The sequence below is a fragment of the Anticarsia gemmatalis genome, chromosome 22 (assembly GCF_050436995.1).
Source record: "Anticarsia gemmatalis isolate Benzon Research Colony breed Stoneville strain chromosome 22, ilAntGemm2 primary, whole genome shotgun sequence".
NCBI classification, from domain to species: domain Eukaryota; kingdom Metazoa; phylum Arthropoda; class Insecta; order Lepidoptera; family Erebidae; genus Anticarsia; species Anticarsia gemmatalis.
Genome location: NC_134766.1, coordinates 1512152 through 1535443, shown reverse-complemented (window position 1 = coordinate 1535443; position 23292 = coordinate 1512152). Strand labels below are relative to the sequence as shown.

The 23292-nt window shown below is 33.9% G+C and overlaps 1 protein-coding gene across 3 annotated transcripts in view; it reads right to left on the bottom strand.

Annotated features, from left to right (window-relative positions):
* Positions 1-22955, bottom strand: part of Neto (Neuropilin and tolloid-like) — a 196271-nt gene extending 173316 nt beyond the window's left edge. For all 3 annotated transcript variants that reach the window (XM_076129323.1, XM_076129322.1, XM_076129321.1), the window contains exon 1: positions 22511-22955. The gene's annotated coding sequence lies outside the window, so the exon portion shown is untranslated. The remainder of the gene's footprint in view (positions 1-22510) is intronic.
* Positions 22956-23292: the final 337 nt, after the last annotated feature.

The following is a 23292-nucleotide window of genomic DNA, read 5'->3' as shown; positions in this document are numbered from 1 at the left end:
AAAGACAACTCCCGCACTAAGAATTGCTCTTGTGTCGCGGGGACTTTTACAAACATACAAACAACGGACACAAAGCACAACCAGACCCGAAACAATTAGTTGTGGATCGCACAAATAATTGTCCCGTGTGGGAATCGAACCCACGACCTCCCGTTGCAGTGGTATCAGCGTGGCGACCTAAACCACTGCGCCACGGAGGCAGTCAGTATACATATATTATTCATCATCTTTTTATTCGCTTTGGAATAAATACATATGTACATTCATATGATGTACCATTCATATCATGACCAGCGGACTTAGCATTTTATGAAACTGACACACACCCACTAGTCTAAAGTCACCTTAATGTTTTTTCACCTTAAAAGGTCCGAAGGTATCTTAAGTCCTTTTCTATGTAACTGAAAACGCGCCCTTATTACAGGGGTTGATTTTATTATGGGATTCAAAAGGGATTCGTAAGGGTACATTGAAAAGAATTTGATGTATGTGAGATTGACAAATGGTTAGGTTTTCAAAATCTGATGGCGTTTCCGCGAGTTCGAATGTGACTCTGAAGAATGCTTTGGTCATCGCATGATAGCTATAAGTTAAAATGTCATATGGAACGAACGTTAATTTATATAAAAAAGACAACTCCCGCACTAAGAATTTCTCTTGTGTCGCGGGTACTTTTACTAACATACAGATAACGGACACAAAGCACAACCAGACCCGAATTAACTATTTGTGGATCGCACAAATAATTGTTTCGTGTGGAAATCGAATCCAAGACCTTCCAACGCAATGGTAGCGGCGTGGCGATCTTAACTACTGCAAGACGGAGGCAGTCATTAGAATAAAAGCAAAAATTGATTCTTATTATAATGTAATATATATAATTGCAATCAAGAAAATTATTTATCGTTCATGTCTGTTTTGTTTGCTTACTATGAATAAAATTTAGCTGTCCAAATGCCTCAATATGACCATATACTGACCAGACCATTATGGAAGCTTTTTTTTCCTTTAGCTAGAGATAAACTTACTATTAAAATTGTTATGGCCTGCCGCGTAGGTATAAAAAAAATTCAGCCATTTTGTACTACAGTAAGTTACTAAGTAATTTATACCAGAACTTTACAGTGCCAGCTAACCTTAAAACCTCTTGGAAGACATAAAACTGTTTCTCACAACATTCCCACAACCCTGTTATTTTTAATCGCTGCAACATCCGTGCCAATTTCCAATCTACCTAGCGAAATAGCAAAATAATAAAACTGCAATAGAAATTTCCAGAAAAGCAAAGACATAAAATTAATTTCTACATCGGCAATTCCACCCCTCTCTAAATAACCATGGGTACTAACTAACAGGCACATAATGTAGCATTCGCCTGAAGGGGCCCGTGAATTTATTACGTCACTTCCGTTACCAGCGTCAATGACTTCCGGTTTCGGGGAGGCTTTATTGCACTATGTACAAAGACAAGAGATTGAAAATTGTTATTTTTATTATCTAGGGGCTCGTTTTGGTCAGTTAAAAGCTTTTGGGAAAACATTATGGTTATAATATTATGTTTTCTCTTTCATACGAGAGTCAAGCCAACCTATGGCGCTGTTTTTTTTACAGTCGGTACTATCGAGTATCGAGAATTTGACATTAAAATATTCTGCAAAAACAGTTCTTACGGCGACCGCTAGATGCGCTAATCAGACAAAGTGAGATCATCACGTGTAACATGAGAGTTTGCGATTTCGTACATTTGCTATATATTCGTACATACCCCGAAAATGTTGGCAGAAGTGTAAGAAATAAAGCCACGTTTCACCATTAACTATGTTAGTCCCATGTAATAGAAGGCGAGCCTATTGTAATTTACCGAGCACGATACCAACATCCGGGTTATATCGAGAAATATACATAGTATCACGTCGTTTTTCCCATAGCAGTAGGCAACGACCAAAGAAATATTATAAATATTATACAATACTTTATTGAGAAATATTCGACTCTAAATTAAAAAAGACCAAAAGCACTTCGCTGGACCCGGGAATCGAACCCGAGCCCTAATGGTCAGCACTCAGATACACTAGCAACCGCGCCACAGAAGCAACCAGATACAATAGCGATCTGATAATATTGTCTTAGTTAATCGCATTACAGTTGTCAGTTAGTTAGTCAAAGATAATATTTCACAGTCTGTAGTCAGTGTTGACTAACACTGGCTTGTTTATGGCAATCGATAGCCAATTCTCATTAGTGCATGCATTGTGGCGACACCTGTTGTCGATAGATGAAGTGATTTGTGAGTGTGTGTGGTCAGTACATGTTTGAGTAAAATAAATGGCAATATTTTTTGGTAGGGTATTGATAAATTGTTGTAGACCAAATGTTGCCGAAATAGTACGAAAAGTCTAAAAAATGATATAATTTGGCTTGTCTTTAAGAACAATAGAACCGTAGACCGAATACGAAGAAAAAATAGATTTTTTACTTGAAAAAGAATTCAGTTATCTCAGTACCAAATTTCATTATAATCGATTCAGTAGTTTAGACATAAAAATGTAACAGACAGGCAAACAGACAAACAGATAGATAGACAGACAGACACATAAAGTTACTTTCGCATTTATAACATTAAGTAATAATTTCAATAAGTAAAATGTAAAACCTCCACGAAAAACATACTTAATAATAATATCTCAAAGTCTTTGAAGAGTTTTCTCCTTCGCAGTAATAAGCTTAGAAAATATAAGTGAGTAATCTGGATAATTACAGTTATTCCCTAACCGTTAGATAAGTGCCTCCATTATCTTCAACGACTTCAACAAATACAGCTTATTATTTATCACTAGCTGACCCGCGCAACTTCGCTTGCGTCACATAAGAGAGAATGGGTCAAAATTGTCCCCGTTTTTGTAACATTTTTCACCCGTATTTTGCTCCTATTGGTAGTAGCGTGATGATATATAGCCTATAACCTTCCTCGATAAATGGACTATCTAACACTGAAAGAATTTTTCATTTTTTTTTTGACCAGTAGTTCCTGAGATTAGCGCGTTCAAACAAACAAACAAACAAACAAACAAACAAACAATCAAACAATCAAACAAACAAACAAACTCTTCAGCTTTATAATATTAGTATAGTATAGATTTGCGAATATTTGAAACTTGATTTGTTTAATTTTGATAAGTGTATTTTTGGAAAGCTTTTTTTTGGGGAATTGGGATTGTTTTTGTACTTTATAGCGTGCATTTATATTTTGGTGTTGTTACCTATACTTTAACATTGAATTAAAGAAATACTTTGTCTGTTTAATCTAAGCAAAGTTACTTTTTCTCGGGTAGACTTTGTACCGTTTAAAAGGAAATTTGATGAAGTTGTTAAGAAGTTTTATTTTGGCGTGGTTTCTTAATGATTAATGTAATAAAAATTGATATAAAACTACATAAAATTATCGAGTTATGTTACTCTACATTTCTCTGGATAGGAAAATAAAATACATTCATAGACTTCCCGCTATTTATCACTATGCAAAACTTAATCGAAATCGGTTCAGCCACGAACGCGAAGAAGTCAGACAGACAGACGGAAATACTTTCATAAATAAAATACTATTGTCAAATACGAAACTTTTAACAATTACTACAAACCAAATGAATTAAAATCCTTCCTTTCGCTTCAATTTCCGTAATTTCGCCACAAGCAACAGAGACATTTCATTTCCTATGTATAAATAAAGCTGATGCTACCAAGATAAATCAGGAACATAACTCAACCGAGACTGTATTATGTCCAGATTGTTCAGTTACATTATTTCAACAGCTGCGGTTAGTTTTGTAGAATGAGTAGAAAAGGGTTTATTTAGATTCGTTAGTTTTGTAGTGAAATAAACGGAAATGTCAATAGTATTTATAGAAAGGGTGAAATTTAGCGTACAGAAATATTGACGGCCCCCGCAGCGCAGTGGTCATAGTGGTCGCCACTACCAGCAGGTCGACAGATTCGATTTTGGTTAACGAATATACCTCGAAATTTTATATTATTCCTTACCATAATTTCATTCTGTATTTTTTTTTAATTGGGGTTGAAAACCTTGTAAAAGTCGTGATAGTTTAAACTGTGAACGCCTTTCTAAATATGGATTGTATTATTTTTGTGAACTACGCTAGAAACCGATTCCCTACGGCTATCGAGTATCGACAACCGAGAAATCAGATATCAAGAAATTTTGTGTGAAAATCTTATCAGCGCCCCTAGCGGTCGTTGTAGAAACTAATATTGTAGTACATTTCAAATGTCAAACTTTCGAAACTTGATGCATCCTACGACGCCCGTCAGAGACGCTGATCATATTTTCATACAAAATTTTTCGATGACAGGCCGGTTGTCGGTAGTTGATAATAGTAGAGAATCGAGCTACTGATCAGTGTTTATTTGAAATTTGTCAACACATATTGCTGATACTCAATAATGGTTCAAAATAGAACCTCCGGCTTGTTTTTGTGGTATGTTCATCAATGATTTGCAGCGTAGTCGTTGAAATTCCGTGTTTCGGTCATAACGCACGCACCACCGTTAATTGTCAGTGACATTATTAGCGCGTTACGTTCCGGGTGTAACGAAAATATCTGACCCAAATACAAGCCCTCAATAGCAACGATAGCGCGCACGAAATTTTATACGAATTTGTGAAATTTAAGCTATTTTTAATCTCGATAATTGCAACGTTGGACAAATTAATGCAGACAGATTTTTGCTTGCTGATTTCTCATTAGTTTATTATGATTGTCGGGGGTTCAATACCCTGGTCGGGTAATGTAATTGTGATTTTTTCTAAAATGAATTAAGTAACGTGTTCGTTTCAGGGTTATAAGTTTGCTTTATGAGGACAGACTTCGGCAGGTTTCACAAACCTCAGTAAAAATTGTCTTATATGTTCACAGCCACCCGAAGGCCCATTTTAAACATGCCATTTGCAGCATGGATCCATTCAATAGAAACAGCACTAGCGCCCACCCATCTCAAAAACATCCACGCACACTGTAGCTTAACCAGCTAATTCTTAACCGACTAATCCCAAAGTATTCAGATTATTGTCTCAAACACCTTTCAGTGAACAAAAAGCAATAAATTACACGAGAAATTATTATTAATTATACCTTACAAAAATCTCCCAATTATTCTTCGTTGAAATATAAGTTGTGCAAAGTTTTCCAATTTGTCTTCAGTCTAAACCGTTCTTGGAGAATGAGCCGTGACGTAATAGATGTTTCGAGACTAAGTTTCAGCCTGAAAAAAGTTCTAGAAAAGTCTTAGATCATTTTCAGAATGAGATTTGGGAATATTTTGTCGTGTGTGGTGAAAAAGCTTTTTAATGTGCTTTCTTTCGTTGGTGATCTATTTCCTTTATGATATTTTGTAAAAGTAATTTATTGTCAAATTTATAAAATTATTTTATTTAAAAAAAGGTGGTTAATAACACATAGATGGCTTTTCACAATATTGGTCTTATGCCTTGCCGTGTCTTGTCTTGGTGAGTTAATTGTCATATTATACTTAAAAACTTTAGGCTAAAACTATTAAATAGAGTTTTTTGTCAAATTATGTTTTATTAAACAGTGTCTACATTACTCTTGTGTTTCAACCCAAATAATAAAAAATATGAACATAACCTAATAAACAAAAAAAGCAGAAAATCTCCCAAAAATATCCTTCATCAAACAATGTCTATGGAATATCATTGCAAATATAATTTGATAAAAATACAATATGTAACGCTTGTTTCAATACAAAGAACCCTTATCAGACTGATAAAACGAACCGCCCGAAGGATACCTACTTGTAATATTACATACCTGTTGAACAATGTTTTGCCGATTTGCGGAAAATTTTTAGATTACAATATTTCAATAACTTACATCCATACATAATATCACGCCTGTTACACCTAAAAATGTGAGCTGAGATGTGTGAAATACATCCGAGTTTCGCCATTAACAATGTCAGTCCCATGTAATAGGGGGCGAGCGGAACTTAACCAGACTTGAGAATGATCTGAGTTAAACAATGACCAAAAGTACTTTAGTCGACCTGGAAGTCGAACCCAGAACCGACCGCGCCACAGAGGCAGTCTACAGGCATCTATTACAGATGATTCAGTTGGCGTCAGACAGAGGAATATTTGTTACGAAGGAACATCTTCATTCGTAGCTTCCTATTATAATATTATAAATGCAAAAGTTGGTGAGTATAGATGGATGTATGTTTGTTACTCTTTCAAGAAAAAACTAAACTACTAGACGGATAATAATGAAATCTGGTACCTGGATTAACATAGGACTTTTTACCACAGGAATTCTTTACACGCAATCGAATTCGCGGGCAGTAGCTAGAATTCTATATTATGTGTAGGACGATAATTAGCATCGCTATTGGATGCTTACACGTGTAAATGAATATTCTATAGACAACAGAAACCTTAAAAATTATGATATAAAGTGATTTCCATGAATTCGGTAAAGCGCTATCCACACCAATGTCGCCGACGAAGCGGCACAACCTGCTGACACAACTAGGTTTGCCAGATCCAAGCTGATCATTTCCGGGACATTTCTAGGGCCACGAACGGAATCAGAGTTTTTGGTCCCTAGTCCGAGACTACATAAGTAGGAATGACCGAAAAAACGTCTTAGCATCGTAGCTTAGAAAAAACAAGTATTTCTTCATTCCAGGACAGCGTAAAATTACTAGTCATGGGCCCGGTCATCTCGGCGGCCTACGTACACAAGCGTTCAGTTGGCCAGCTTCCCCGCCGACAAAATGTTGCCGACATATATGTCGGCGTTTCAGCGACGGTGTGTATTGCGCCTTATGTGCTGTGTTGTGAAACTTTTCACGTTTAGTCACAAAGACTGTTATTGTTTTTGTTCTAGGATTTTTTTTCTTCATAAAAAGTATACTAAAAATACTTTCATTTTGCGTCATTTTTTTTGTTTGCGTTTATTGCATTATTCAAAGTAATATTTAAGAGATAGACAGGACTTAACCATATCAAGTCATCAACTAGTTGTAGTTTACAATTAATTTTATTTCGGCTCAGACATAAACTGTATTATTTCTCACCCAATAATTTATCAGCTAAATTAGTACTAAAATTTATATTATCTTACCAAAATTCATTTTAATCGGTTTAGACGTTGAAACTTGAAAGCGGAACGGACATACAGAGTTACAGCAAAATTCGATTTTATTTTCACTTTTATAACGTTAAAATAAAATCGAATTTTTACTTTATTTCGATGCACATTATGACAGCAAATATCAACAGAACATAATATTTTAGAACTGTCCTGCCAAACCAAACTAAACCTTTTATTTATACAGAAATACGTGCCAACATTTAAAAGACAAACTTGACAGTAAAAAATAGCAAAATAATGAAAAAGCTTAAAACTATTTATCACCGCCACTTGACGCTTTTTTTCAGTCTCTAATAAGGCTTTTTTTCCTTTTTCCGTCTCTTTGCGTTTCGTTCCTTTGGAGTTTTAAATTAAAAAGACAAAAAAAAGTGTTTTGCAAAAGATTTTTTTACAAAGTGAAAATATCAGTGCTCCCGTGCTTTTTTGAAAAGGATAACATTTTTCGAATTCCGTTTATAAATATGATTTTATTTAAAAATTCTCTTTCGAATATGTTGGGTTTGAAACTCGATTTAAAACTACAAAGCGTAATCCATGTGCGTATCCTTGTGTGAAAGTGTGTTTGTTTGTCTGTCAGTCACATCAAAAAGACTACACCGATTTGCAAAAAACTTTTGAAAGCAATATTGGAGACTGATATTTGTAAAGCACACCGCCACCAGAAAGTGCCATTGTTGTAGGTTCGATTCACAATTATGTATAAAGCAGTTATATTTATGTCATACATTAACTTTAAACTACAAAAGTTTAAACACAAAGTTACTACAATAAACAATTTATTTAACTAATTATAACTCAAAAATCGGCTAATTAAAAGATACTCTTAATCACAATATGGCTATAAACCTCAAAAGCCGTAATATCAAAAGAAGCCGTAATAACTAGGAATAATCAACATCCTTCAGCAAGTGAAGTAGTTCAAATATTTATAATTCCCAGTAATAAGCGTTGTTTGGGAATGTACCGAGCCATTACACTCGGTGCTTACAAATATGTGTGTTTCACCAAATATTACGGCTTAGTTTCGGCTTACGAGTTAACTAAATATAGCTAATGGGAAAATTCCACAAAGTTTAAACAAAATAACTTTTATTTTGATTAATCTGAGTACACTCGTTTCTGCCTGCTACTTTGTCCGAGTGGGTATTTGAGGAAACAAATCCTTTACTATTTATATATAAACTAGACTATTAACAATCGCGAATTTCATGAAAAAATATTGATTTTAAATAAGCACGGGTTCTTTCATGTGAAAAGATTTCACTAAGTAAAATGTGTTCTATGTTATTGTGTTAATCCAAGTTATTAAACATCTGTGTGCCAAATTCCTTCAATAGTTTTTGCGCGAAAGCTTAACAAACAATACAAAATTTCGCATTCATAATATAACTATGGTAATAATCTTTTGTACTCCTTTTAAACGTGTTGTCTGAGCCAGTAGCGTAAGATTTAGAATGACGAAACTTCATGTACGCAGAATTGTAGATAGAGAAAGTTTGATAAACTTTTTGGCACTGGTTGCACCAACTTTATATGTCTGGCTGGAAAGTTTACATTACTAATACATACCTATATACATATATACATACATAATAATATGTAAATACATACATACAAAAAATCACGCCTTCTTCCCATAAAGGTAGGCAAAGACTAGAAAATGCCACTCAGTAGGATCCTTTAAAACTGCCTTCACTTCATTCCTATCCATAAATTCCTATCATGCAGAACGAGTTACAAGTACTACGCACCTGACCTTTTTGCAAAACATCACCGATATGATTTCAAATTCCGAAATCTTGAATCGACGGTAGTTCAGTTAAAAATTAAAGCTTCTCCATAAATAACTCCGTCTTTTGGTGAAAACCAAATGAAAATTCGTTTGATTGTATGTTTGTTTCAAACAGACGCGGTGATAAGATTGTTTTTTATTAGGTAACTTAAGCACTTAGTAGTGATGAAAAAATATAATAAACAAAACTAAATTGTATGCATAATAAACGTATATTTTGAAACCTTTTACTAGAAATAAACTAACACTAAATTAATTCAGACTGCATACAAAAGAGCTTAAAATAACTGCTATTTAATCCGCAACGCGTTTATATTTGAATTAAAACGCTTATTTTTATTAAAGCGCTTATTTTTTATTAAAACTAAGCTGAATTGCGTTCCTTTGTGTATTAATAGACGTTTTTATTTTTAATGAAATCTTGTTTGAGTTTATAATAATTATGTCGAAGAAAGCTATGTTAGTATTAAAAAAATTTGCAGAAACACATTTGAAATAAAAAAACTCATACCTTGAAGTTGTTTAAAAAAAAGAGTAAGCCGACTTATATCTCAAATAGGACAAGTAGTTTTCTAAGAATAGTTCCAATAGCTAGTCCAAGAATCTATACTAATGTATACTAATATTATAAAGCTGAAGAGTTTGTTTGTTTGTTTGAACGCGGTTATCTCCTAAACTAATGTTTCGAATTGAAACAATATTTTTTTTGTGTTGAATAGACCATTTATCGATTCAGGTTTTAGGCTATATAACATTACGCTACGGCCATTAGGAGCGGAGAAGCAAAGAAACATATTACAAAGATGGGGAAGACTATGACACATTCTCCCTTATGTGACGCAAGCGAAGTTGCGCGGGTCAGCTAGTAATAACATAATATTCCAAGGATAATAAATATAATATAATAATGATCATAATAAGTTTTAAATTTTTCAGTTTTTTTTATGACGCACGTAAAAGCTTAAAAGTGTTATTTAAATCAGTAGTGTTCAAAAGCTCAATTAATTTTTAATTGAGTCGATTTATGTTTAAATATTAAAACGGAAATTTAAATTTATCGCACAAAGTGTACCAATTTTCATGTAAATTCAGCAAATACATAGTTAATTTACGTAAATATATATCCATGCTTATATAAATATCCTTACTGCATAGCAGTGGCGAAGGCTCCATACAACTCGATTCCTATCGGCTTCCCTTTCTGGACAGACTTAATATTAGTGTTAAATTAATTGTTTACTATTGCCAAATAAAACACAATTAATTAATAATCATCAATATTTAAACCGAAATCTTTAACTAGAATCATTAATCTAATCGAAACAGTACGAAAACGCCTACCCTGCAAAAATTACGCTCCGCTAAAAACGCAACGTGAAGTAATAATAATGAAACAAGCCGGAGGCGCTGATCGAGAATCGCGTACAATAAAAACTATGGCGGCGCTGTCGCTTACGACCTTTTGGATCGCGCTTCGCACCGCGCTGCATAGTGGCGAGCAAGCCGGAGGAAGAGCGGGTTGCCTCGCGCTACAGCGCTCGCGCCGCGGCGGACACATGATCTTACGCATGTTTCTGTCGCGGTGCGAGCCGCACGCAAGAGCGAGATGGAAAATATAAGCTAAGCATTCTGCATAAGTATTAGTGGAATACAGTTTTTGTCCAGTTTGACATTAGGTCATGTTTGTTTACTGTTTACATCTTTCACGCGCTCTATATAGCAAATTAGAATATTTGTGTTTATTACTACATTATTCCTTGTTAATTGTGTTTGTGCATAATTGTGAATGTATCAGTATATTAAACAGTAATTGTTTTGCATGTTTCTATTAGAGTAAATTTTCATTTTGTCAGATTTATAGGTTAAACTCATTACAATAAAAGTGTTCTGCGTTTATCTATAATGTGTTTGATATTTTATTGTTGATGAATACATTCTAAATTGCTTGTATAATAAGTTATTAAACAACCAGTGCGAGACAATCATCAATCGTTCGATATACGTTATCTTAAATATGTGCTGTTGTGTTACCTACGTGTTACTACTGAAGATATAGTAACTTAATACAAAACAAGCATGATTAGGTAGCATGGTAAGTACCTATGTATTATTAGTCTTTAGAGAGAAATAAGATACTGTAGTCGAATGTAGATAATACTCTCATATTGTTATTATGCAGTAATACGCTACTTTTACGTCGGCATTCTTACGATGTACATAATATGTAGGTACTATACCTAGACAATGACTCATAGCTCCGGCTTACCTTTTGTAAAAAATGACCCTTCGCCACTGCTGCATAGGCTGGCCTATTCTTCTTCTTATCTTCTTATCTTCTTATCGTATGGTTAGTTAGTTAGTAACGACTGTTATCTTGATTGACAACAACCGGGACCGACCTTTTAAGTGCCCTCCGAAGCACGGAGACGCCCAGTCCAAAATACCACTATGCGGTCACCCATCTATGAAATGACCGCGCTAAAAGTTGCTTAACCCACAGATCGTTTATCGACCGGTGAGGGCAACTGGCTACGGGTGCCTCCTATTACATGGGACTAACATTGCTAATGGCGAAACGTGGACGTATTTCATACATCTCTGCCTACGCTTTTGGGTATAACAGGCGTGATATTATGTATGTATGCATTTATATCATAAATGTGAAGTTTTGCTTGTTTTACCTTTTACGATTCACATTATTTTATTATACCACACTACCAATTTTATTTTCTTTTTAAAGCATCTCCCGCACAAAGAGTTACTCTTGTGTCGCGGGGAATTTCACAAACATACAAACAACGGACACAAAGCACAACCAGATTCGAAACAACAATTTGTGCATCGCACAAATAATAATAGTTCCGTATGGGTATCGAACCCACGAATTCCCGACGCAACATAGCGTGGCGACCTTAACCATTGCGCCACCGAGGAAATCTAAATATTGCAACATTATAGAGTAACTCAAGATAAAGAATATAAGTTTATATTCGCAGGTAAAGCCACGGGCATAAATAAGTATATAAAGTAAATAACCTAGTAGTTCTAGATTCATAGCCTAATTAGTGAATGTAATTAGGAACTAGATTGAATTCGTTATGTGAAAATGTTTATAGTTAATTACTAAGTGAGTTGTTTGGATTATATTCTTACTGTATGTATTGTTTTATGTAACTAAGTGTAAGCTATACAGCTGTGGTATCAAACTATTAGATTGGTATATACGAATAGTATATAATGTTTCCGAAATCTCGGAAAAAAATCAGGGGTTATTTAAATTTCTTAAAAATTTTCTTGCGAATTGACTGCCTCCGTGGCGCAGTGGCTTAGGTCGCCACGCCGTGACCATTGCGTCAGCAGGTCGTGGGGTCGATTCCCACACGGAACAATTATTTGTGCGATCCACATATAATTGTTTCGAGTCTGGTTATACTTTGTGACAGTTGTTTGTATGTGTGTAAAAGTCCCCGCGACACAAGAGCAATACTTAGTGCGTGACATTAAAAAAATATATTTGATCCTTTATTTTTACTGCTTCGACAAAAAAGCTGTTTGTTTTAAAAATCGTGACTTATAAACGGTTGCTTTCATTATAATAATATGCGTCATATTATATTTATGCAAAATTACCTAACATATGGTGCTGTATGTTTATGCTAGAATATTTCATTCGCTACAATAAACACTCACAATGGTTTCAATCTGCTTTCTAATTAGTACTAGTAATTAGGAACTGGAGTATTTTAGTAATATGTTACTAAACTAGCTGCGCCGAACAGTTTTACTCGTACCTAGTGATTTTTCAGTTCTCATAAGGATTATGGATTATGGATTATTAAGTTAAAGGATTATGGTAGCTGAGAGCGTTTCTCATGAAAGCGACACAAACAATTTACACACGGGCAAAGTCACGGGAAATGTCTAGTGTAGCATTTCGATTATTTCTTGATATAACATTATATACTTCCCTAGAATGTTTTAGCCAAATTGGTGCAGCCATTTCTACAGGAATCAAAGACTAATAGTAACACTCGTTTATAATCCAAAAAAATAGTTTTTATATGCGCTAACTGTCAAAAACATCTCACTATTCATGCTAATTACTGTAACGCGATTTCTACAGTAGGTACTATCGAGTGTCGAAAGTTTGACATTTAAAATGTACTGCAAAAATAGTTCCTACGATGCCCGCTAGAGGCGCTGATCACATTTTCATGCAATGTTTATCGATATATCGGTTGTCGACAGTCGATAGTGGTAGAGAATCGCGCTCCTGTTCTAGGTAAATAGGTCATCTAGGTAGACTGAGTGCTAGGCACTTTGTACAAAAGTTTGTGTAACCGCATCGTTATCCCGGAGCTTGTAACTAGTAACATTTCGCAATAATATTCGTCGAAAACTTTAAATTAATGAGTTAACATTTAAAATGAGATGTGTAAGCAATTACTTTTATTTTACTTTTGCACAATTCACTGACAAACCAATTTAGTTGTATTATTGTTTATCCATGTTTTACGTTTGCTAAACTGCTACACGGATTTAGATAAAACTAGCGATGGCTGATGATTGTATATAATGTGGATGGAAATAGTTTGTTGGTCCAGTCTAAATTGAACTGAATGATTTATACTAAAATTCATAACTCTTAAAAGACGCCTTGTACGACAATCATCATATTATTATTATTTCAGACAATTTACTGAATCTTACCGTGAAAGAATCTATCTGTCCCTGAAAACTGTATGAATCCGTTTAGAAGGTTTTGAGCTTATTGTGAACATACAGAGATGCGATGGACTTTGTTTTACAATAGATATTAAAAGATTACATTATTACTAATTATATAAACCCTTTCACAATGAGAAGACAGTGTCCAAGAATGATACTATAATAAGCTATTTTAATTAATATTTGTTAAAATAAAAGATTAAAATAATTTTGTATGGATACCAAGTGGCGTTCTTTAGTCTCTGCCTACCCTTATAAGAGAAAGGCGTGATGTAAAAGGCAAAGTCCTTGAACTACTTTCAGGCATTTCCCAATAACTAGTAAACTGTATAAGTTATAATGTTTATTGAATAGAAACTTGTCAGCAAGTAATAAATGGGCCGTCCCATGGGACTAACTCTAGTCGCCCCGACTTACTCATACTACATAGTAATATGATATATCATCGATTGTTCAATAGTAATATTGAGTGTTGTGTTATTATTTCGATAGAGTGACGCTTCTGCGTTACGGTGTCCGACTGTAAAACATATCGTTTCGGGTTTGGATCCCGGTTCGGGCAAAGTACGTACTATTGGTATTTTCTAAAGTATATTATATATTTCTCAATATTAGACCAAAGTTTGGTAGCGTGCCCGGTACATGGCTCGCCCCCTTTTACATGGGAATTACATTGTTAATTGCGAAGCCTGGCTGTATTTCATACATCTGTCTATATCTACGGGTACAAGAGGTGAGATATGATGTAACATTGAAACACATTTTTATAGTAGTTTTGTAATACTAGTACTTATTTGAATCTTTGACTACCCCGGTCTGAGCGGTAGTGTACGCAACTGCTGATCTTGAGGTCTAGGGTACAATTTTGAGTTTTCCTAATTTATGTTAGAATATCCTCAATAGTAGCCCGGAAATTGGTTCTGTGGATTTGTGGCAATAGGCTCGTCCTTTATTACACAGGACCAATATTCAACAATGCCAATGGCAAAACGGGAGTCTCTTTCATACACCCGTCTCTCCAATTGTATGAAAGACACTAATATGTGTGTAGGCACATACAGGTTTAACACGCGACATGTTAATAAACAAATTTCTTAGCTGGGTTATAGATGACATTTAATCTCAAAAAATAAACAAACATTTTATAATTCTCAGCCATTCTATCATTCTAGACTTTTGTTTAAAAATATGACTCAACAAGTCGACGAAATGCAATTCAACATCAATACAATTGCAAATGGCCGATCGCTAAAAATACTCGATGTTTATTTCCAATATCAAACACTCGAAAATAGTTTAAGGAATCCAATAACGTAGCACAAACATAAATATTCCAATCAAATACGAAAAATAACTTTGCCAATTTAACTTTTGCTTTCTAAAAGTGGAATAATTATGTTTTTTTGGCGAAAATTAAGTAAAACGTGGGTATTCTTTGGGGGAGCGTATATTTGATGGTATCGTCGAGGGAATTCCGGATAAAATTCGTACGAATAAAAGTTTCCTTGTTGTACAATGTTCAAAATGTTCATGCTGCGAGGTTGATTTGAGGTCCTAAATTTTCGGACTAGTTGTGAAAATGTTTGTTTAGTAGATAGTAGTTTGGTAATATGCTAGATGTTTACTATTTTAGTTTCTTTTTTTAAACATGTCCTATCTTTCTTACATGTAACTTTATATTTCTCCATAACTATGTAGTCATATCAAAAACGAATCAAGTACAATCAAGACTTAAAAAAATATGTTTACTCACACGTTTAAACGTAATATTATTCGATATTGAAAGTATTATAACAAGGCATCGACTGCCTCTGTAGCGTGGTCGGTAGTGTATCCGACTGCTGACCATAAGGTCTCGGGTTCAATTCCCGGGTCTGGCAAAGCAGTTCTGGTATATAATTAATTATTATTCGAATATTTCTCAATAGTAGTCCTGAATTTGAAAAGTTGCTTGGTAAATGGCAATAGGCTCGCGCCTTATTATGGGATTAATAGTAATAGGTGTTTCTCATACATCTCTGCCTGCACCTTCGGGTATAACAGGCTTTATATTATGTATCTATGTATGTACGATAAAACATCATATGTATATTTTTCTCTTGTCGTGACGTAACACCAGCTACATAAATACGTACTGCCAAGGTTTTCCAATAATCAGAAGAAAAAGGAAGACTGATTTTAGGTAAGTTTATTAGGTAACGTCGTTAGGTAACACAGTTATCGATGGGACGACTGGGAGTATGATTTATTCGGAAATGAGGAGTGCCAATAGAGGGACTGTGTTGCGGTAAATTGTGAGGTCTTTGTATTATGTGGGTTTTGTTGCTAAGGACAGATGAGGTTTGAGAAGGATTTAGATTAATGATTAATCATTGATATTTTTCAAGGTTTCATACTAAATAATGTATGTAGATGCGAAAGCTTGCCTATTTGCTTACGTTTTTATTGCTAAATTACTTAATGAATAGAGAAATTTTACAAACATATATACATAAAATCACATCGTATTAACGTAGGGGCAACCAGAGACCAGAGAACGCCAACGTATGGCCTTTACAAACTTCCTGATGAAATTTTATATGAGCTATTTATTTGATAATTTACCCCTTAAGCAAATTTCAAACGAGTGGAACCTGCTACAATAATGGCAAATAGCTAAGCTTTGTTGTGTTTTTCGAAAATGATATTTACTAGTTAGATCTGGCTGTCTAGCAATCGTCAATTTGTTGGTCTACCTATTTACCTGCAAGTAGGTATATAACGCTTAAACGGCTGAACATATTAATATACGATTTCAGACTTAGACCAATGTAAGGTAAAAATATAGAAAAAAATACTTAATTATATTTGACGAATAATAAATGTTCGTACCACAATTCCACCAACAAAAGCTAATCATAAAATTTCTACGAAATGAATTGGATTATAAAAATATTTCAAGTTTGAGTGGCCATTTTACAAAAAATAAAGGTAATGTAAAGGATCGAGCAAGCAATTCTGAAAATGCATTGCTTTTAGACAAATTGCTTGGTAACATTTTTAAGCCAGCAGATGTACTTCTAAGAATCCATGATTATATTTCAAAGCGAGAGTAATTCTGTCCGTTATACTTTAACTAATAGAGTACTGGACCGATTGCCATAAAATTTTGCTGATAGATAGAATTCCATTAATTATATAAAATTCCAGGTAAGGCCACCCGACACAGTTATGTAAAAACAAATGTAACGAGCACGCAAAGTCAAGTTATACCCAGTAAAGTTGTAATGAAATTTACAAAAAAAAATACTATCTTTTGTCTGACTTCTGGACTAAGATCTTCACCACGCTGGCCAATTATTATTTAGTGCAGATTGAAAACTTTGTTTCTTAAGAACTGTTTTAAAGATCTCTTCTTGTGCATGCAAACTTCCATCACAATGTAGGTATCCCTTCACCTTTAGAACATTGATTTATTATTATAATTCATATAAACATTTTACATACATAATAATATATGTCACAGAAACACCTACCTACCAAGTACATAAGTACAAGCTACATGACCAATTCTACCTATCCCTTTTTACACAACAAGCCTAATTATACACCACTTAACAAGTAATCGTCACTTACTAAAACAAAACTCACTCTTACATCTGTTTTCTTTCTTTTTTTCCCGAAAATAACAAGTTTGAACGTTAAGAATCCTAAATACTTTAGTGGGACCAAATTACCGTCCTTGGCCCCAGTAGTTAATTATGAACTTCGGACCTTATTCTTTTGGGACGAGTACAATGAACTTGCAGGACGAAAATTGTGGAAGAGAATAAATAAAGCATTTGTGTGTTAAATGTAATGTATTATTTTGTACTAGTTTCTGCCTGCGACTTTGTTTGTATGCGATTTTCTGGAGTTGAAATTATCTTATGTTTTAATCCATGTTTTAAACTATCTGTGTGCAAAATTTCATTAAAATCCATTTAGTAGTCTTTGCGTGATAAAGTAACAAACATACATCTTTCCTCATAAATTTTAGCATTTTTAAGATAATAATAAATTAAGGTTGAGTTAAGAATTTTCCTCTTGAAACGCTGCCGCTGTGTCTATTAGTAAAACATTATGTACAAGTAAATAAATATTATCATACCACAAACAAAAAGAAACAAAATTATGTTACCAACATAAAAATATAAAGTCTTATATATTTTCTTTATTTAAAATACATACTTTTTATCACCAAATTTCTAAAAAAAGGTTCTTAAATAGTTCTTTATATACTTGTCTTATTTATACGATTTAGGTTTTTAATAAAAACTCAACTAGTTTATTTATTTTCCAATATAAAGGTCGGTATTTTATATTTTAGTGATACTTAAAACTGTACACAGCTGTTGTTTCTCATATTTATGTATAAAAACGTGTAAAGTTTATACATACTTTAAGTAAAATTTACTATATTTGTATAGGGACAGAAAAGAGCTAAGAAAAGAAAATAATCTGTTTGAACAAATTTATCCTATTTTCTTTTTTAAAGAAAATGGACTTGCACTATTTCAAAGGCACCCCACAATATACCCGATGGACAATTATTATATTGTTAGTATGTATGTGCAAAATACCATATGTGTCATAAGCGACCAAAACCAAGGTGGGAAGCTAGCACTTATATCTGAAGTTTTTTGTCTACTACCAGTCATATTAAAAAGTACAGGTGAACCATATTCATGATAAAAACTATAGGATATCTAACATCACGCTACACCATAGAGGAACAAATACTTTTCCATGAATGCAAGCGAAATTTCGAGACACGATTACAAATCAGTTGCTTTAAAAGCATGCTATAATTTATATGTATTTTTAACATAAACCAGCTAAAATGTTACCTTTGAACTTAACTGCACTAAATCCAAAACGCAATACAAATATTTATCAAGCGGGAATCGAACGGGCGACACCGCGAGCGCCGGCAGCGTGCCAGCTAGGTCGACAACATTGACCTCTCCTAATTTTATTACAATAACACAGAGACGGCAGCTGCTACGTTTAATATAAGATTTACATGTTCCTACCCACTCTACTAACATAGGTAGAGACTACTACAATTCTACTTTATAGTCTGCCGATGTCTGTCTCTATGTATGCTTAGTTTTTTAATAGATAGAGTGGTCGCAGGTTCGAGCCCGAGGCAACACTAATGACTTTTCGAAGTTATGTGTGTATTAGAAATAATGATCATTTGCTCTAACGGTGAAGGAAAACATCGTGAGGAAACCAGGCATGCATAAAATTTGTTTCATACATTTATTGAGGGCATGCAAAGTCCCCAACCCGCACTTGGCCAGCGTGGTGGACTCAAGGCCTTACCCCTCCCCCTTGTTTGGGAGGAGACCCTTGCCTTGCAGTGGGACAGTAATCGGTTAAGAAAAAAAAATAGTGATTTAAGAGGAAGGTTTATGTGTAAAATCTTCCGTATGTGTAAAACCGTCTTCGTCAGAGCAAGTGATGATTATTTCTAAAACAGTCATATTCTCCTAAAGTTACACTGCACATTATTTCATGTAAAGTATTATGTGATATTGTTAGTTTAGATAAACTAAAACTAAAAATAAAAAATAAAAAAAATCATTAGTGTTGTGAGAGGTCTCAACTTGTACCACTCCACTATCTCTACTCAAAATGTTTAGAAAAATGTTGATATAAGCGCAAAAACACTGTTCATAATATTTAAAAAAATATTGATAAATGCGCAAAAATACTAGGTTGACCACTAACCATACGATAAACAATCAAGAAATCGCTCCTTTTATTTCAAACTAATTTCTTCCAAACCAATAATGACAACCTACCCTAGAATGTTCCACTAGCCTAATAAGAATATAAATCACTGAGCTCTTATCGCGTAAGACTCCAAGTCGGACTTAATACTAGGGGTCGTGGGTTCGTATCTCTGTCGGGATCAAGTACATTTATCATGGAACTACTTGGTTTTAGTTTCACACCGAATTTTCGCGACAATTGGTTATTTTTGGGAGAAACTTAGTGATTTATTGTTTTTGTTATTTCTAGATATTATTCATGCTAACAATGTGAAAGTATGTTTGTTAGTAGTTCTCCCACATGAAAATAGCTGAAAGCTGTTAGATTATTAGGCAAAAGCAATTTTTTTCAAAGTATTAACGTGCATAAGTCACTAATATCAGTCTGTTGCCTACGCTTTCACAGTTAAGCTGAACTGATTTCGATAAGACAGTAGAGTGATAATAGAAATAAACTACTAAAATAGTATATAGTGTTTAATTTAGATAAAAAAAGATTTGTATTATTTTTAACCCATTATTGTCCCACTGCAGGACAAAGGTCTCAGCACGAAATTGAGGAATATTCTTTTTAAAACTTGACTCACCAACTAATGCAACTTGAATCGAAACATTAAGTAATCTAAGATAAATATTTAATCACTTTAATTCCTGTATAACGTGAGTTAAATCAAGCTAAGTTAAGAATTCAAGAAGAATAAAACTATCACATTCAAACAGTATTGAACATGCAGATTTATATAAAAAACTTTAATAAAACTCCAGCTTTCGTACATTTCTTGTGCTCTCTGTACACTGAAATACGAACTATGTTTCAATTCTACAGCAAAATGAAAACCTAGAAAGAGGTTTATTTCGAAAGCCTTTATTAACTTGTTCTTTGTGCTGTGACAATTGTAGGATACTTTTATTCTAGAATTTTTAGTTATGGGGATAATTTTGCGGTGTTTTGAGCGACGAAAGTTATTCAAGTTAAGGGTTGAGATCTGTTTTTAACCAAGCATTAAATAACAAGAGTATGAAATAAAATATGATCAAGAGAAAAAATAGTAGTAATTACATAAGATATTAAGAAAATTGGGATAAATTTATATATTACAATTATGGATACATCAAAAAAAATATCTTAGTTATTATAATTTCTAGACATAAATTAACAAAATCCCATCCTTGCTATAAAGTTCAATGCACATGAGATGCGACGTGAAATTCACTACCAATTTTTATTTAAAACTATTAAAAATATTTTGATGAAATTTGGAATACAAGAAAAACAGGTGTTAACCTAAAAATCCTCAAAATCTCTATAAAAATCGATCAGACATAACTCGATAATACACACATGTATACATAGAATCACACTTCCATCCAATGTTGCTAAACAAACACTACTTCGCAACTCCAAATAAAAAAAAAACATAATTCACAACAAAAACAAAACACACCACAATGGAATTAAAACCGAGCGAACACAGGGTATTACACTAGTATGTTAGCAGCGCGACAGCTGTGTATAGCAGTATAGACCAGTGGAAACTATAGGTATATAGTAATGGCGATACAGACCACGGTATGGCTATAAACGCCTTTACTGCTACCATAGCGTTTGATAACAGACGTGAATTATTTTCGTATGTTTCGAAATACTGCAGTTTTTAGTTCTAAAAGTGATAGTTGATATTTAGTGTAGATAGTGTGTTAGACTAAATTTCTTTAACACATTTTTTGAGGGCATGCAAAGTCCCCAACTTGCATTTGGCCAGCGTGGTGGACTCAAGGCCTTACCTCTAAATTGTTCGGGAGGAGACCCTTGCCGAGCGACAGTCACGTGTAAAAAAAATATTGTTTTCACATAGGAATAAGAAAATATGGTAAATTAAAAAGGGTACAGCTTGAAAAAGTTTACGTTTCAATTGAATGTATTTTCATGTTTTTTTTAAGTTTGTGCTAAAACATATATAACCAAATTCATAATCTTTCAAACATAAATAACGGCTGTAACAAGTACCATTTTGGCCGTTTCGACATTGACTGTAACTGAAACCTGAAAAATGATGACTGGTGGATGAGAAGCTCCAGATACCTTCACTAGTCAGTATGTGTAAAAAGCAAACTTGGTTGCGGACACTTTATAGATAAGTGGTGGTAAAGTTATTTAACACTTTAACTTAATTCTTTAAAACCGTATCAAAATCTGTTTCGTAAATTTTGAGTTTATCGCGAACATACGACAGACAGTCGCGGCGAGGACTTTATTTAAGTATAGCAAAATGAAGTGACCAAAAAAGCCTCAGGTACTACACTAGACTATTACTTTTTCATTAAAAACAAAGGCAAAACATTGTAATCTGTACATTAAGTATGTAGATTGGTAATCTCGGCTTAACATAACTCGTATAGTCGACGACAAACAATTTTAGCACAGTGCTGCTCAAGAATATTCCACGAACTGTACTTTGTGTACAAATATTATTAGGAAATGAAATTTTCATGAGTGTTTTTTTATTACGTTACCTTATTTTCGAATATGTAATGACTCTTTAAATAAATAAATTCTTACAGGCTGTATAATATCTGCTGAAATGTCAAGCAAACTGAGGTAATCCTACTATCCTATTAATATTGTCAATGTAGAAGTTTGTATGTATGGAGGTAGTTTACGAAAACTATCAATAGTATTTTGACACACACACAGATGCCACTGCATAAACCCAGACACATATGAGACTTTTTACTTTGAGAACTAATTGAACGCAGACGAAGTCACGAGCTGACCCTTGTATAGTCGTAATAAACTATATTTTATCGATTTAACATTCATATGTTCCCATACCCTCAACATATGATAAATATAAATTACAATTTTAAACCAAGGCCAATGAACCCATTTCTAATATTTATAAAATTACACTTCATGTAGGTACCGTGTCCATTTTTAATTTACACGGTATGAATATTCGTATATTAAAATTCGTTTTCTAGTTATAATAAAATATAATTACCTTCTATCAACCAGCAATCAAACGCGGGAAATCAAAACTGTATCACTGATTCCACACACACTGACAAATCCGAGGAAAGTATCCAATTCAACTACTTGAAACGCTTTCAAACACTTCGCGTACTCAAACAAGTACTTAGAAAAACAAGTTCCAAATAACTGGCAAACTAAACTGTCTATGAGCAGACGCCGTCCTCGACAAAAATATTCACAGGTTATTTTAATCTTAATAACCTGGCATCAGCGACAAAGTCACAAGAATTTTTTATTTATCAATTAAACTTTTTACAAACTTTCCGCTCAATACATAAACAACTGAACCACTTTCGAACGAAAATTAAAAAGTTGAAACGTCACTTTCGAATTTGGAATTCGACTGCACGTGTTTTAACTGTTATTTTTTTATATATTTTTGGCGCGAGAGCGAACGGTCTGCTCTTGCCGGGTTGCGCGACGCGACTGAAGCAATCATGAAAAGGTATACGTTTCAGGGCTAGAGAGGGACAAATGTGTTGGTGTCTCCCTCTGTCGTCTTCGGGATATTACTGAATGCAGTCTGTAGCGTTTTAGAAATACTAGTTTCATGAATTAAGATCGTCTGAAAGGCATATTTTAACCCTGACGCGCGTCCGGAAAGTTTTTTTCTGCGACAGAGTAGTCTACGAGTTTTTTTGTGGGCAATTTTAATTCACTTTTATTCTTGGTTTCAGTTTAGTATCCCTGCTTGTGTGAAATGGCATTTATTTTCAGAATCAATGAGTGATTGTAACTTTTAATGTAATT